The 14068-nt window shown below is 35.7% G+C and overlaps 2 long non-coding RNA genes and 1 other non-coding gene across 10 annotated transcripts in view; 1 reads left to right on the top strand and 2 right to left on the bottom strand.

Moving 5' to 3' along the window:
- Window positions 1–10877, top strand: part of LOC116415326 (uncharacterized) — a 71411-nt gene extending 60534 nt beyond the window's left edge. For 3 of the 5 annotated variants that reach the window (XR_004225932.2, XR_015293997.1, XR_015293998.1), the window contains 4 exons: window positions 406–621; window positions 740–874; window positions 951–3870; window positions 4302–4547. This is a non-coding gene — a long non-coding RNA (uncharacterized LOC116415326). Of the gene's footprint in view, window positions 1–405; window positions 622–739; window positions 875–950; window positions 3871–4301; window positions 4548–8724 lie in introns of those variants that run through there. The other 2 variants (XR_004225930.2, XR_015293999.1) reach the window with 2 other exon arrangements.
- Window positions 1–14068, bottom strand: part of LOC116415325 (uncharacterized) — a 74675-nt gene that overhangs the window by 29179 nt on the left and 31428 nt on the right. Inside the window, exons 3-6 of one of the 4 annotated variants that reach the window (XR_015294004.1) lie at window positions 7134–8561; window positions 6766–6999; window positions 5099–6671; window positions 4701–5013 (exon numbers count right to left, since the gene is read on the bottom strand). The exons of 2 other annotated variants lie outside the window; for them this stretch is intronic. This is a non-coding gene — a long non-coding RNA (uncharacterized LOC116415325). Of the gene's footprint in view, window positions 1–4700; window positions 6672–6765; window positions 7000–7133; window positions 8562–14068 lie in introns of those variants that run through there. One more of the 4 variants, XR_015294002.1, reaches the window with a different exon arrangement.
- On the bottom strand, window positions 11015–11097 carry TRNAL-CAG (transfer RNA leucine (anticodon CAG)). The gene has a single exon. It is a non-coding gene; the product is annotated as a tRNA-Leu (tRNA).

A 14068-nucleotide genomic window follows, 5' to 3' on the forward strand; every position in this document is an offset into this window, starting at 1 on the left:
TTGGATTTGGGGAAAATTGGAATGGAGAAGACAAAAAAGTAAAAGAATCTAGGAACATCTTATAATTATGAAAATCAAATTGTGTGCAAAATATTACAGTCTCGTGTTATTTGACATTTAATTATGACATTCATTTCAAGTAAATGATCAAACGGATGTAATAGATTGTTTCAAATTGAAACGTTTCATTCTTGCAAACATTCCTTCGATGCACGCAATGATATACCGTTCGTTTCATCACCTCTTCCTTTTACCCCACTATATATATATATTTATTTGTCGTATTCCTGTTACTCGCAATTGTTTGATAAATCGTGACCATGTATAATTGGCCATTCTTCGATATACGGCCAAGCCGTGAATTTCATACGTGTAATTTCATAGCGAAATTCTCTGTTCTTCTAGTAACATCGATTCACTCCCCGAGTCACGCATGGATTTCACGTTCATCGACCAGGGAAAACGTATCATTAGATCGCGGAAATTAGTGGTTGAGAGGAGGAACGCGAAGGATGTCTGTATGTGGTGCAAAAACACGTTGAGAAAGAAATCGATTGAATCCGCTGGTTGTATTGCTGAAAAAATACATGGAAATCCTGTTTGTTTCAAACGGATAACGTGGTAATTTTGAAATAATTTTGAAAATTGGAAGAATCTGAAATTATTTTACTCGTTGTACGTGATGTAAGTTGATATTAATAAAATGTGTCAATAACGATGGAAATTTTGTTTTTTTTAGCTTCCATTGAAGTCACAACAATTATTTAAAGAGGCGAAGAAAGGATTACAAAATTCACTACATTTATATATTCGCCGTAACAATTCACCTTAAAATTACACGAAGCTGCATATTCGTCTGATCATTCCAATTCAAGTATTTTTTTACTTACAAACCTATCCAAAACTAAACAAAAAAATTACGTAGTTACATAATTTTCTACTTATTTCAGTTTTCTCACGCGGGAAGCCAGGTGGTCGACGAGGAAGCGAGAAGATGAAAAAGAAGAAGAAGAAAAATACGTAGGCACGGTAGCAATGACTTGGTCATTCGTGTTGGCACGTCGCAACTTCCGTGCACCGCGTATTAAAGCCGCAACAACTTTGTCAAGAATGAAGAAGGAACAGCCAACAATTAGAATACCTCTTCGTATTACGGAATACTCGAATTTCTACTGGAAATCTACTCGTGGCATGCGTGCACAATTTTCCTAAAAAGTCCAAATCCTTTTTTCAAACAGGATTATATGCACCGAAGTGCAATATTGGATTCTGTTGTCTCGCAGAGCTACTCGGAATGCCGGGTCACGACTCGAAGTACGAGATGTCGTGTAGGCATGTGGCGAAATGTGGTGGTCGGTTTTTATTTCGCCGGCTGGCACGATAACCAACCGGCGCCTATGAAATCGAAAGATGAGCATTGCATTGGATAACGGGACACCGAGAATGCTTGCGCACTTTCGATCAGGGCGAATTCAAAATTCTAGACGGGATTTTCTAGTAGAGATTTCGCGGAATTTGTCTATTGTTTGACAACCTGTCGCTGTTTTCTTCGAAACTCTTTTTGTATGTGATTGCGTTTTATTGGGTTTTATTCCAGTAGAAAATGAAATTATTGGAATAAAATTGTTGTTAGGAAAATATATAATATATTTTATGTTCTTTTCGAGTATGTATATATTTGTTTGATATTTAGGTTTGTTAAAGTTTTAAGTATGTATAATTTCGAACGAGTTATGAGAAAAATACTAGCCTTTTGTAAATCATATTTGATCGAGCTACAAGAGTTATAAAAATCTTGAAAATATTATTGTGAAAAAGATATCGTCTTATAAAATAAAAGTAAGAAATTTAGATAATAATCAAAATCTTTCGTATAAATGTAATATAAATTGGTGCGAATGTGTGTACAGTGAGCGATCACTATCAACATATCATCCTGTATATTCGTATGCTAAGCAATAATCAACGTTTTATTGTATCTTATATGGATCGAATAATTACGTAAAACGTAATTACACCGTGTCTCTGTTCGAGATCTAGATTCAAGAGTTTTCGCTAAACCACGCCCGCAACCTCGTCCCGAAAAAGCGAAAAAGATCCAAGAATCTGAATACCACCGCGCCCATTACGGATCCAAATAAACGGGAGAGAACAGAGGCGAGGAAAACCGTTGCCACGACTGTCCGCCGATTTTACGAGACTCGAAGTATCTCTGGTATCGGCGGAAAGAACGCAGCGCCCGAATGCGTATAAACTGCGTCCAGATAACTGTATAAGTTGGCTCGAATATAGGCCAGTCGTTTCGTGTCGACGAACGCGATTCCGCGGCACGAATTTCCGCGTTTTCCGCTTTCTGTTTGCTCGTATTCGGCATTCGAATCCTCCCACGTATCTCACTTTTATCACCGAAATTGCTCAGAAGACGATAAAACCGCAGATTGGAATGATATGTACACGAGCAATTTATATAAACGTAGAGAGTAGGTTGAACTGTATTTCAACGATTTAATGATATAAGGAACACCGATATAAGATCCAAGATAAATATTGGAAAGAAGATTGTGAATTAAGATTGGATTGATGTATAAGAAATATTTTTTTTTATTCCTATTACTATTTTATTTTTTAAGGAACAAAATATTTTATTTTATTAGTTAGTAATAAATAGCTATTTTAAATTGACAAGAATCAATAAGTTAATAAATCTATTACACTTTTCGCATATGATTTTATGTAATATAAATTTATAGTAAATTCATTTGAAGGAATTTTTATACAAAATGAAATCGAAGGGACGGTGTTTCGAAACTGTGAATGAAGTGGTAAAATAGCAACAGGTGCATTTTGAAATTGGTGAATGAAACTGAAATTGAAAATGATATTGAAAGTTCAAGAGACGATGTTTCACATCACGAACGAAGTTACTGAAATTGCAACAGGTGCATGATGCGATTGGACGATGTATTTTCCAAACACCAATTAAAGCATAACAGAATCATAGAAATCGATGCAAGAATGCTCACGAAAATTAAAACATAATAAGAATTGTACAAATTTTCAACAATTACATCAAAATATAAATTATTAATTCGATAATTTAGTTTTATCTTAATAGGGAATCTAATAATTCTTTTAACGATTAATAAAATTATAATAAATCCTACAGTAATTTAATTATATTTATAATTTAATGTTACATTTATTTATATATTTATAACTTACAGTATATTTTTCATAATGCTCTAGCGTTCGTTCCAGTCTGTACGCGGATTAAAAAAATAACTTGCATGGGAATGTTTGAATCGGTATTGTGGATCGTCAAGATTATAGAACAATTGGAACAGGAATTTCACGTGACTCACCATGACTAGCTGCAACGCCCTCTTCGTTACAATGCACATTTATCGCCGCCATATTTTTAGATAGTACGCTCGAGCGGACATTTTTATCGAAACGATCGCTATTACGACCGATTTGCCTTTGATCTTTATGGATCGAAGATGTTTCGTTCGCGGTTATTGGAACATCGTGCTATCCGATTATAACTCGATTGAATCGATCATTTCGGTTTATGAGCCTTGCCGCGAATTCGTAAAACTCGAATAACTTCGAAATAACAGGTTAACCATAACCGAAAACCGGATAATTTTCTCTGTGTATGCAATAATCGAGGCGATGACAATCGTCGAATTGGATTCTAAAATTTGTTACAAGCTTTATAAATTTATTCTCATCGTTTCAATATCGTGAGATGTGCTAAGTGATGATCGAGAGTGAAATAACACTTTCGACAAATAATGACGAATAAACGAAACTTCGTGCTCACGATTCGATTTTATGTAAGTGTTAATTGGAAAAGTAATGTTTCTTGTAAGTACATTTTATGAATTATTCATTATGACGTGCCGATATAATTTGTAAAATAATCCAGTTTGTAACGGTATAAATCGTGATGATAATTATTACGTAAACTCGATATAGTTAGGATTTTACTATGAGATTAATATATTTTCATATATCATGATATTTCATGTTTATAAAAATTTTAACTATATAAAATACATTGAATATATATAAATCTATAATAAATGAATTTGATTCTATCATTTTGCAACTTTTATCAAATTATTTATCTATATATAGAAGAACAGACAATCGAATTAAAATTTGCAAGAATATTTATCGAAATTGAAATAATTGAATAATGTTTGATGTATATATCGATCCCTTGTGTTTAATTATATTTTGTTTCACGATACGAGTACCGTTATACATGTATATTTCTCTTTATTATCTTATAGAACTAATTTCTGCGTGTTTATCGACTAAAAATAATTGAATATCCGAATATCACGAATCAAAAGACAAGATTTAATATTGACGATTAAAAATGTCGAACGGATGTAATATCATTTAAGATAAAACTGATCTTGTTCGAGGATTGCTATTACACGTTCCATAAAATAAATCTATTACTACATTGGTTTTGCTTTAGTTTCTATGTAAAATCTTTTAAACGACAAATAAATTTCACGGTCGAGTATGGATCACCTCGTTCGTCACGTTCTAACCTCTATTTTCTCCGCTTGTTTACTTCCTCCTGCGATCCACTCTATTAACCTCCTTTGTCGACTTGTTTTGTTTAATTAATAGACGATATTTTAATAAGACAGGATATCGAAAAAAGATTAAATGATGAATGTTGTTTAAATATTTTTATTTAGGATAATTAATTAGGCTAATACATTATTTGTATTTCTGTTACGTAAAACAAATGAATTTGATCTATGGCATTTAGTGGAATAACAAAATATTTATGCAATATTTCTAAATAATATTTTTTTTAACTTGTACTAAATGCATATATATTCACGATTTATCGACTGGAATATCTTGTAATTAAAATTCTATTATAATTGTACCGAGATACGGTACGATTGTAACATTCAGCCTCTCCTTTTTTTTATCAATAACGCGTTAAATTACCATGATTCAATAAAATCGGATAGTCATCTAAAATTTCAATATAAAAATTTGTATTACAAATGTAGTAATTCTTGCCATACGACCACACTTAAATTCAAACTTGAATTATTACCCAATTCGGATTCCATCTTATTCACATTCCTTCGATTCAAATCCTTTCTAAGCTATCCTTCAACAAATCTTTCCAAGGGAATTAACCACCCGTGATTAACGATCAACGTCTAAATAAAGAGCCCAAGAAGAGGAAACCCAAGATCCAGCCCGGAGAGAGTGCGGATCATTAACCCCGGCGCGACCAATTAATCCTCGTTATTAGTCTGGTGGATTGCGCGCGTACAAAGGTGAGATAGCTTGCCGGTGAAGGCGGCTTTTCCAAACGGACGATTGAGAATCTCGTTATCGAAGCTTTCCCACGCGTGCGAAAAATCAAGAGTCGATCGGTTCCGCGATTCAATCTGCCGGCGACGATGTCCACTGTAGAAAACTGTCGTAATTAGTCCCGAGCTCGCGCGCATTACTCGTGCTTGCGTGCATTATGACGATGGGTAACGGTAACGATCAAGGCTGCTGCGCCGTTCAGACAAGTCGAGCCAAGTTCAAGATTTCGCCATTGGAACGAGTGAACGTTGGGTGTAGTGATGGGTACGACATACCCAACGAACAATTTTATGCCGAGGCATTTAATTAGATTCATGATGTAGGAAAAGAGTGGATAGTCGAAATTGATATTAATACACGCCTTAATATCGAGTTATATCAAGTTCCAAGATAACGTTAATGGGATCGTAATGAGTCTAGCAAGTAATTCTGAGAAAATGGCTGGTTACAATAATGGTCTTTTTCTTTTCTCTCTATCGTAAGCTATCGTAGGCAATAATTTATAGACGGAGTAGCGATGGGTACGACACCGTTCTTTCTTATCGTTTTCGCTACGATTTTGAGTTTAATTATTTATTTGATGATGTATCAAAGGCTCTTAAGATCACACTTATTAAGTTCACCGATATCAAGTGAAATTTACCAAGACTCGAAACCATGATTCTTCCAGCTCAGCCAAGAATTTATATTGCCTGAGAAGCATCGCAACCCGTCACTGCGTAATATAAGTAAGTACTATTATACGAGTAACGTGGATCGCGTGGAAAGATAAGAGGACAAGGTGAGAGAGTCGAAGGATCGATGACCGAAATAAAGATGGCTCGAGCAGGCTGCAGCATCGGTGACATAAGCGTATTTGCACGCGAGCCACGTCGCTGGCGTAATCGTCGATGAACTCATTATCGGCTCGACCACTTTCGTGACGAGGCAAATATGGAGAAGGATTATTCGGGTTAACGAGACGAGCTTGAAGATCGCGCGACCAATACTTGTATAGAACAATAACGCGTTGCTATTGTTAAAGTTTGTTGTGAATTCGAATTGATGGCGAAATATTTTTCGAGTTGGAAAATTAGCTTATTCAAGTTAGTGGATGGCAACGAGATAAACGAACGCGTTGCGCAATGAATTTATCGACAACAATGCGGCCCATTGTTGTTCAAATTTATGGCAGGATGTCTGTTGCTTCTCAAATTGGAAAACTTGCACGTTCGGATAAACGCGCGATGAACATTTTAATGGCGTCCATTATGGTAATTTGACCGATAGAGTTTGTTCTTTTTCAAATTGGATTTTTAAAAGTGCATCTGAAATAAACGATTGATGAATACTTTAATGATACAGTAATATGAATTATTGTTAGAGTTTGTTTTACACATTCTTCAGATAATGGTATATTACCTTGAATTATTTGTTAAACTTCCTCCTCTCCAAGAACGTTCACGATTACGTTTCTTTCGGGTCGTGTCACTTTAAATTACTCTCGTAAATAAAACATAAAAATGGATATCGTAATAATTTACTTGATCCTGTGATGGCATAAAATATGAATAGTGATTTCGACGATAACACTTTTGAGCTACTTACATATGTTGGTTTTTATTTTGAAGACAAGAAAATAGGAAAGAAACACCACTGAAAAACAATAAATTCAACTTCGATGAATTTTAAATCGAAAGTAAAATTTTACTACTAAAATTCATAATTTATCTTAACAATTATTTATAACATCCTATATAAATTCTGATTAAACTTGCATACAAACTCACCTTCGTATTCAAATCCAAGTTAATCGATCAATTGGCGCGTCCACGTTTCGATCCCTGGAATTTAATTTGGCCAATTGTCGGTGCTTAAGTGAATCGCGGCTACGTTCACGTTTATAGTCTCGGTCGGTATTACAGGAAGACTTTTTCCCTCAGGGATGTCGAGGGATTAGAGAAGAAATTTTCTCGCAATTTCATTTTCCAACGTTGAATTTTTGCTGAGCTCGTGCAATTAATGTTTCCTCAAATACCACCAATTCTCTTTCAAATGTATATATACGTATATACACACATCTCACGTTCTCATAAACGGTACATTCGGTATTCCGCAGACAGTTTTTTGCCCCACGTTCTTAGCCGCATTCGCGGCTGTTTAGCCAGACAATTATCACGCCAAATTATTCGTGTCGCCGTTGTGAAGATGCTTCGTGGCATTTAACGCGTGGCGGACCTACTTCCGCCACGTCAATGCGGAATACTTGGTGAGTCGTTGACGCGTAATTAATATTCTTCGTATGCAGTCGTGCGTAAATGGTCAACCAGGTCACCAGGATATAAACTAGGTATTTGGACCATTTCTCTACGAACCGTGACTCCACCGTGAATATTTTTTTTTTTTTTTTTAACTGATTTCCGATAAGCACGTAGGAGTGTAATATCGAGAGGATTATAGGGGATACTCGTAGTGATAGCGATTTGAACAACTTCCTGCTTATCTCTTGTCACTTTTCTCTTTATGTGCAGGCCAATTTGGTTAGAATCGAATCCAATCTAACCTATATACTCAACTGGTGAACTTTTAAAATATCGAATGAAATGAAATTTGAACGACCAGATTTTAAAAAATTCGAAATTCATTTGTATTTTAATCCAACATCTTAACAGACTACTCGATTTCCCTCGTCGTATTCCAATATCGTGCCACCAAAGATATCCGTTCCTCCATCGTTTCCTCGTTCGTGGCGCGTTCAAAAATCACAAAGTAAGGAAGAGAAGAAGGTGGCCAGGAGAACGGCGTTGAATCGCCGTTAAAACCTCCTGAAGGCCTGATGCTTACGAGCCTACTCTCGCAGCCTATAATTCTTTCCTTCTTCCAGTTATCGCCTAGCCAAATCCTGTCATTATCCAGGCGCGTAGCTCGCAAACACCGTGGTTAAGCCGGGAGAGCACGTTGGAAACGCCGCTTGCGTTTTCGCGGTGATTTCGATACAGCCGTACCTTTTATTCTTCGCCATCGGCTACCATTTCACGCTCGTAAACGGGGACTATTGCTAGAGAATCCTGGGGAATCGATGAAATAACTCGCCACTCATTCGATCCCTCCCAAATGACGCCGTGGCCATTGTTCTTCTCCTTCCCTTTTCTTTTCTTTCTTTCTTTCTTTTTTTCCCTTCCTTTCCTTTCCTTCGTTTATTCATTTATTTCACTCTTCTGAAAACAAAAAAAAAGAGAGAGAGAGAGAGAGAGAGAAAATTAAATTGCGCTAAATTCCAATAAGTTATTGGAGATTAATGGAAAAATGGATGGATGGAACGCGGATAGGATGAATAGAGCGTGATCATCATCTTTTGAATCGTGGTTGGTTGTGTTCCAGAGGATGGTGAAGAGGAGGATGTTTCATCGGGCCCTTAGAAACCGGACGGGGAAAAAATCGAAAGGGTTAAGCGTTGATTCGTGCAGCCATCGGCTATCGACCCCTCATCTCGAGGAAAAAGCTTTCAACAATCGCCCGTATGGGAGAGGCTCGTGTCCACGGTTTATCGGGATTCCAGCACGTTTCCAGGGGATTATCTTTCGAGCGAAAGCCTTGCTGGATCGATGATTTATCAGATTCGATCAGATTTTCCATCGTCCTGGAAAATTGCAAATTTTCCCTCCTCTTTTATTTTATATATCGGAGATATATTGGTATAAAGAGAGGCGTGCGTACGATGAAACGCCTCTTTCGTATTAATCAATCATTGTTTTGATCGTGCACTTCTTTCACATGCTACTCCATTTTGCAATGGAGTTAAATAACACCTCGTATATATATGTATATATCTTTCTGTTCCTTATTTGAGAAAAAATTGGCAAATTCATCGCGTTTATACGCGGCGGTAAAGCGGGAAATTCAAATTTATTGGAGTGGTGGTTTGGCGGCGGCCAAGATTGACGGAGGTCAACCTTACCGACCGGTTAAAGCCGCGAATGCGGAATTTAATCGGACGACGCGACGTTTCATCGCGCGCACCTAACCTCTAAAAGTAGGTCCGCTGAAAACGGAATCTCGATATATTGAAAGATCGAGACTTGCGAATGCTGGGCTACACACATGGACCGCTATGCTCGTGCACGTTCGCATATTCTATTGGTAATGCCAGATGGTCCTCGACACGCGAGCCGATGTGCCATTTAATTGCATTCGATACCGTTTCTTCACCTTTGTCGAGGCCTAGGTGTGCTTGATCGATCCGTTTCGGACACTTGTTTCGGACAAAAAAAATCTGAATTACGATAACAATGATGATGAATTTTAATGAATTTTATTTTAGAAGAATAATAGAATCTTTTTTTTTTTTTTTCTAAATATGTTCACTAATAAATATTCCATGTATATTCGAACAATTTTCGATACAAACGAATAGAGAGAGAGAGAGAGAGAGAGAGAGAGAGAAAGAGAGAAATTTTTAATAATTTTCAAAGAATTTAAATCGCGCAAGAAGATATTATTTGCCGGACATCTTTGCGACATCTGGAAAGTAGGTCCTCGTGATCGCGGGAGGGAATCTACTGCATAGAGGCACCGCTACTTTTGCGCCAGATGGTGCGAATTCTGCAGAGCTATGCGCCTGCAGCGTGTAAACAATCCGTGCATCGAAGTATAGCGCGCCAATCTTAATATCGTAGCTTGCAGCGTCGTTAACGATAAATTCACTGTTTATACGGTCCGTGATGTAACGACTTTCCATAAGGTGTACAATATGGGATCCCCGAGCTATTATGTGTATTAGGTACATCATAATTCGTGGCACGCAAATGAGGAGATTTTATGAAATGATAAATTGGTACGATATGAATACGCTATTGAAGTAACCTTAGTTTGTTATTACAAAGAAATTTGATTGCAATTGACTATATATACTTAAGATTTCATCAATCGTCTTTATTGAATAAGTGAAATTGTACGAACCACCGTGATTTCTTACTCGAAATGAAATAATGCTTCGTGTGGAAATCATCGAGTTTCTTAATCAATCTTCGTCGACACTTGTTTTTTTGATCTTTGTCCCCTTTAATGGCATTCTTGTACTGGTGAGATATATTTGTAAAGTTTACCAGTGTTTCTTTTCGTTTCTCGGCCATGTAACGTAAGTCGCACGTTAAGAATTCGCGAGCACGTTCGTTGTGTCGGGACGATCCTACAAATTCGCGATCACGATTCAAGCTTTAAACATCATCGATCAACCGGCGGAATACTTCTCTCGCGAGGGTCAAGTCTCGGATTTTTTTTTTTTTTTTTTTTTCTCTTCATTTCGACTTGTTTTAACTGTTATATCATGCCTCGAAACAGTTATCTTCTGTCCACTATCCATCGTGCATATTCAAAATCGCGAATGCGTGCGATTCGAAATACTGTAATTTAACTTTAGGAACGCGGTAATATTAGTATTTGTATTAAAGATCAGCAATCTTCTGCATTCCAAGACGGAGAATCGTCTCTCTTTCGTTGTTTTATCGAGTACGAAGTATTGGAAATTCTTGGATTGGTTTTGAATATTTAATATAGTAATTTATTTTAATTTACCGTATTTTGAATACGATATAAAACGAAGGGAACTTTATCGCGTTATTTTTATTTATTCTCTCCTTTTTTTTTTTTTTTTTTGAGGTGAAAAAAAATTTGTCAGGAGTGGGATTCGAACCCACGCCCACAGAGTGGACTGCGACCTGAACGCAGCGCCTTAGACCGCTCGGCCATCCTGACCTGTTTCAAGTTTTTCAAAAAGGGATATAAATACTTGCCGTGTGTATATATTTGAAATTTCCGCTTGGGATGAGTAAAAAATTACTAGAAAAAATTAAATTTAGTTAGTAAAAACAATGGTAAACTTTAGCTCTTGTCACACTAATGTTATAGAATAGTGTTTGTTCGTTTGCCTCGTATCTCAAATTAAGTGTAAAATAAATCTATCGTTTGATGCACTTTTGCTGCATATTTCAGGGGCCTCTAAACTTCTTTAATTCTAGTTTCCAATGTTACCGACTCAGTAACGAATGATTAAGAATTAGTAATGTTCATTGTGCAATATTTGAATTAAAATTACAATATAATTATTCATATGCTACATGGAATTATAAATGCTCACTAAATTTGGCGCGTAATTTCCTATTGGCTAAGATCGTTCTTCCGTCACTGTCGCACAAAATTTAAAGTATCTTAAGATTTTTTGAATTTTTAAATATTTCAACTTAAATAATAATAAATATTCTGTATATTAAGCATTATATCTTTAAAAAAATATGACAATACGATATTTAATTTGGTTCGAGCAATTTAATTTGGAAATTGTTTAACAAACAATTAATATAATTGTTTCATTAACAATTATTATATATACGATATTGTCAACACGATTAATTATTAATCTTCATATCTCATTACAAATTATTAACAACACTATCGACACAAGTGACGTTTTTAAGTGACGATATTGGGTACTAAGTAGTGAATGTTCAACTCGATCGAATACCATTTCAACTGCTTTATTGACTGCGGAAAATGCAGTTCGCTGTCACGGGTTCGCGTCAAGGATTCACTTCTCGTATATTCAAGGAGAAACTCAATAGCGGAGGGAATGCCGACATTTGAAAATCTCAAGTGAGAAAATTTTTCTGCCAATACACTGCCTTTCTCTTCCGTGGTGTTTGCAAATATAAATACTTGTTTCCAACGCACGGTTTGCGTTATTTAGCGATTGACCAATCTTTACGCACGGTATTCCTTTTTTTACTTTTATTATTTTCTTTTTTAAAAATAAATTTACATTATTCGAAGAATTATAGAAATAAATGTCATATCTCAACTTTGTCCAACAATTTTACATAATTTCAATGTAACTTCGCTATTTGTCGACGAGTAGAAAAAACATCTTTCGCAATATATTCTTCATTTTATTTTTAAGCCTCGTCTAATTTTCTAAAGTCACGCATATGCGTGCATATTGTTATATTGATTCCAGGATACGTATCGTTATAATAACGGATCCATTTATTTATACATCGTCTACTTTTCCAATAATATTTTTTATTACAGCATTAAAAATATTTTTTCCTAAATAATAAAGCAATAAAACGCTCGTATCCGAAACACATTGATAAAAATAATTGTATCTACAATTTATCGTGCACGCGTTTATAACTAATAATTAATATTCTCATACAGGAATGCAATCACAGGTTAAAAATATATTTATATTCCCTTGACTGGCTTTAATCCGTTTTCTCCAATATCTTTAACGTTCCCTAACATTAAATCTTATAACTTTCAATGCTTTCATATTATGATCAACGTTTCCTTTTTGATATTTTCTTGCCGTGCTACTGTACCTACTGTAATTATTACTGGCCGGTTTTTCTACCAATTTTTTTTTGAAATAAAATGAAACATGTAGCTCAACCTTTATAAAATTATTCCTTCTACAAGATACGCGTTTACGCTTCGTCCACTTGTGTCAACACGGTTTTGCATTCAAATTCAGAAATTATTCTATTCTATTTTCCTTCTCACGAGACAATCGAAGCAAGCGAAATCACAGAGAAAAAGTCAGCGACGATTCTTAGAACGCTTATCTTCCTCTATAATTGGCGAGTTCCGGTTGTGATCGTGCGACAGTTAACCGGGCATATCACCGTAATAAGCCATACAACCTGTCAATAAACTGCGCCGTGATTGGACTCGCCAACGAGATCTAAATCACCAAGGAATTATTTCGAATATCTGCTTTCTATAAATACAATTCTATATACGAATACTTTCTACAAGGCGAGATCTAATCGAAGAGGATCCTTCTTCGTTACTCTTCTTCCCTCCTTCCTTCGACTTTTAGAATTTGCTTCAATTTTTGCTCCCTCTTTTTTTTTTTTTTATATTTGTTATATAAAATACGCACGTAATTTTGCAGAAATGGTTGGAAACAAATCTTTCGAGGAAAATGAAATATCTATGCTAATTTCTTTTTTTTTTTTTTTTCAGACTTACATTGCCAAGAGAAAATCTAATCTTAGTTTAAAAGCTGTATTATAAACTCGAAGCTGCAACTCATATCGGCTTTGCAATAACACTTGTGTTCGTAATATTACAGAAATTCGAAAGAAACGGAAAGAAATTTTTTTCTGAGCTATAAAAATAAAAGGGTTAAGCGGTGTACCGGTTATCGAGCGCGTGTAGAAAGCTCGGTTGCGTAACAGACAACCGGATCCCCTTGAAAGGTGGTTTCCGTTCTGGAGGCGAGGCCGAAACTCGAGGAAAACAAATGAGAGAAGAGTGGTAAATGGGAAGAAAAAGCAAGCGGAGAAATTGTCGAGGCTTCGAAGGACGTGGCGATCGAAAAGTTATGTGAAACTCGAATATGAGTGAAAATATGGAATGTTAATGAATGAACGATCGAAAATTGTTATATCGGATATTTAAAAAGTTTTGGCCACGGTTATTGAAATAGTTTTGTCGGAAACTAGTTTCAGTTATTTAGAAATAGTTTCGTCATCGAAACGGTTCAATTGATGAAAATGCTGTTCAAAATGCCGTTCAAAATGTGTCGGAAACGTATATGATATGCGAACGATCAATTGTTTTAATGGAATTTCGTGAAAATATTAAAACGTTGCTAAAAGGAGGAGCTTTTTCCTTAAAGAAGAAAAAAAAGAAGGATAGATTTAGAAAGATGAAACAAATATTT

This window comes from Apis florea, unplaced genomic scaffold (assembly GCF_048593485.1).
Source record: "Apis florea isolate Af1SG1 unplaced genomic scaffold, ASM4859348v1 contig_3517_pilon, whole genome shotgun sequence".
Classification (NCBI taxonomy): Eukaryota; Metazoa; Arthropoda; class Insecta; order Hymenoptera; family Apidae; genus Apis; species Apis florea.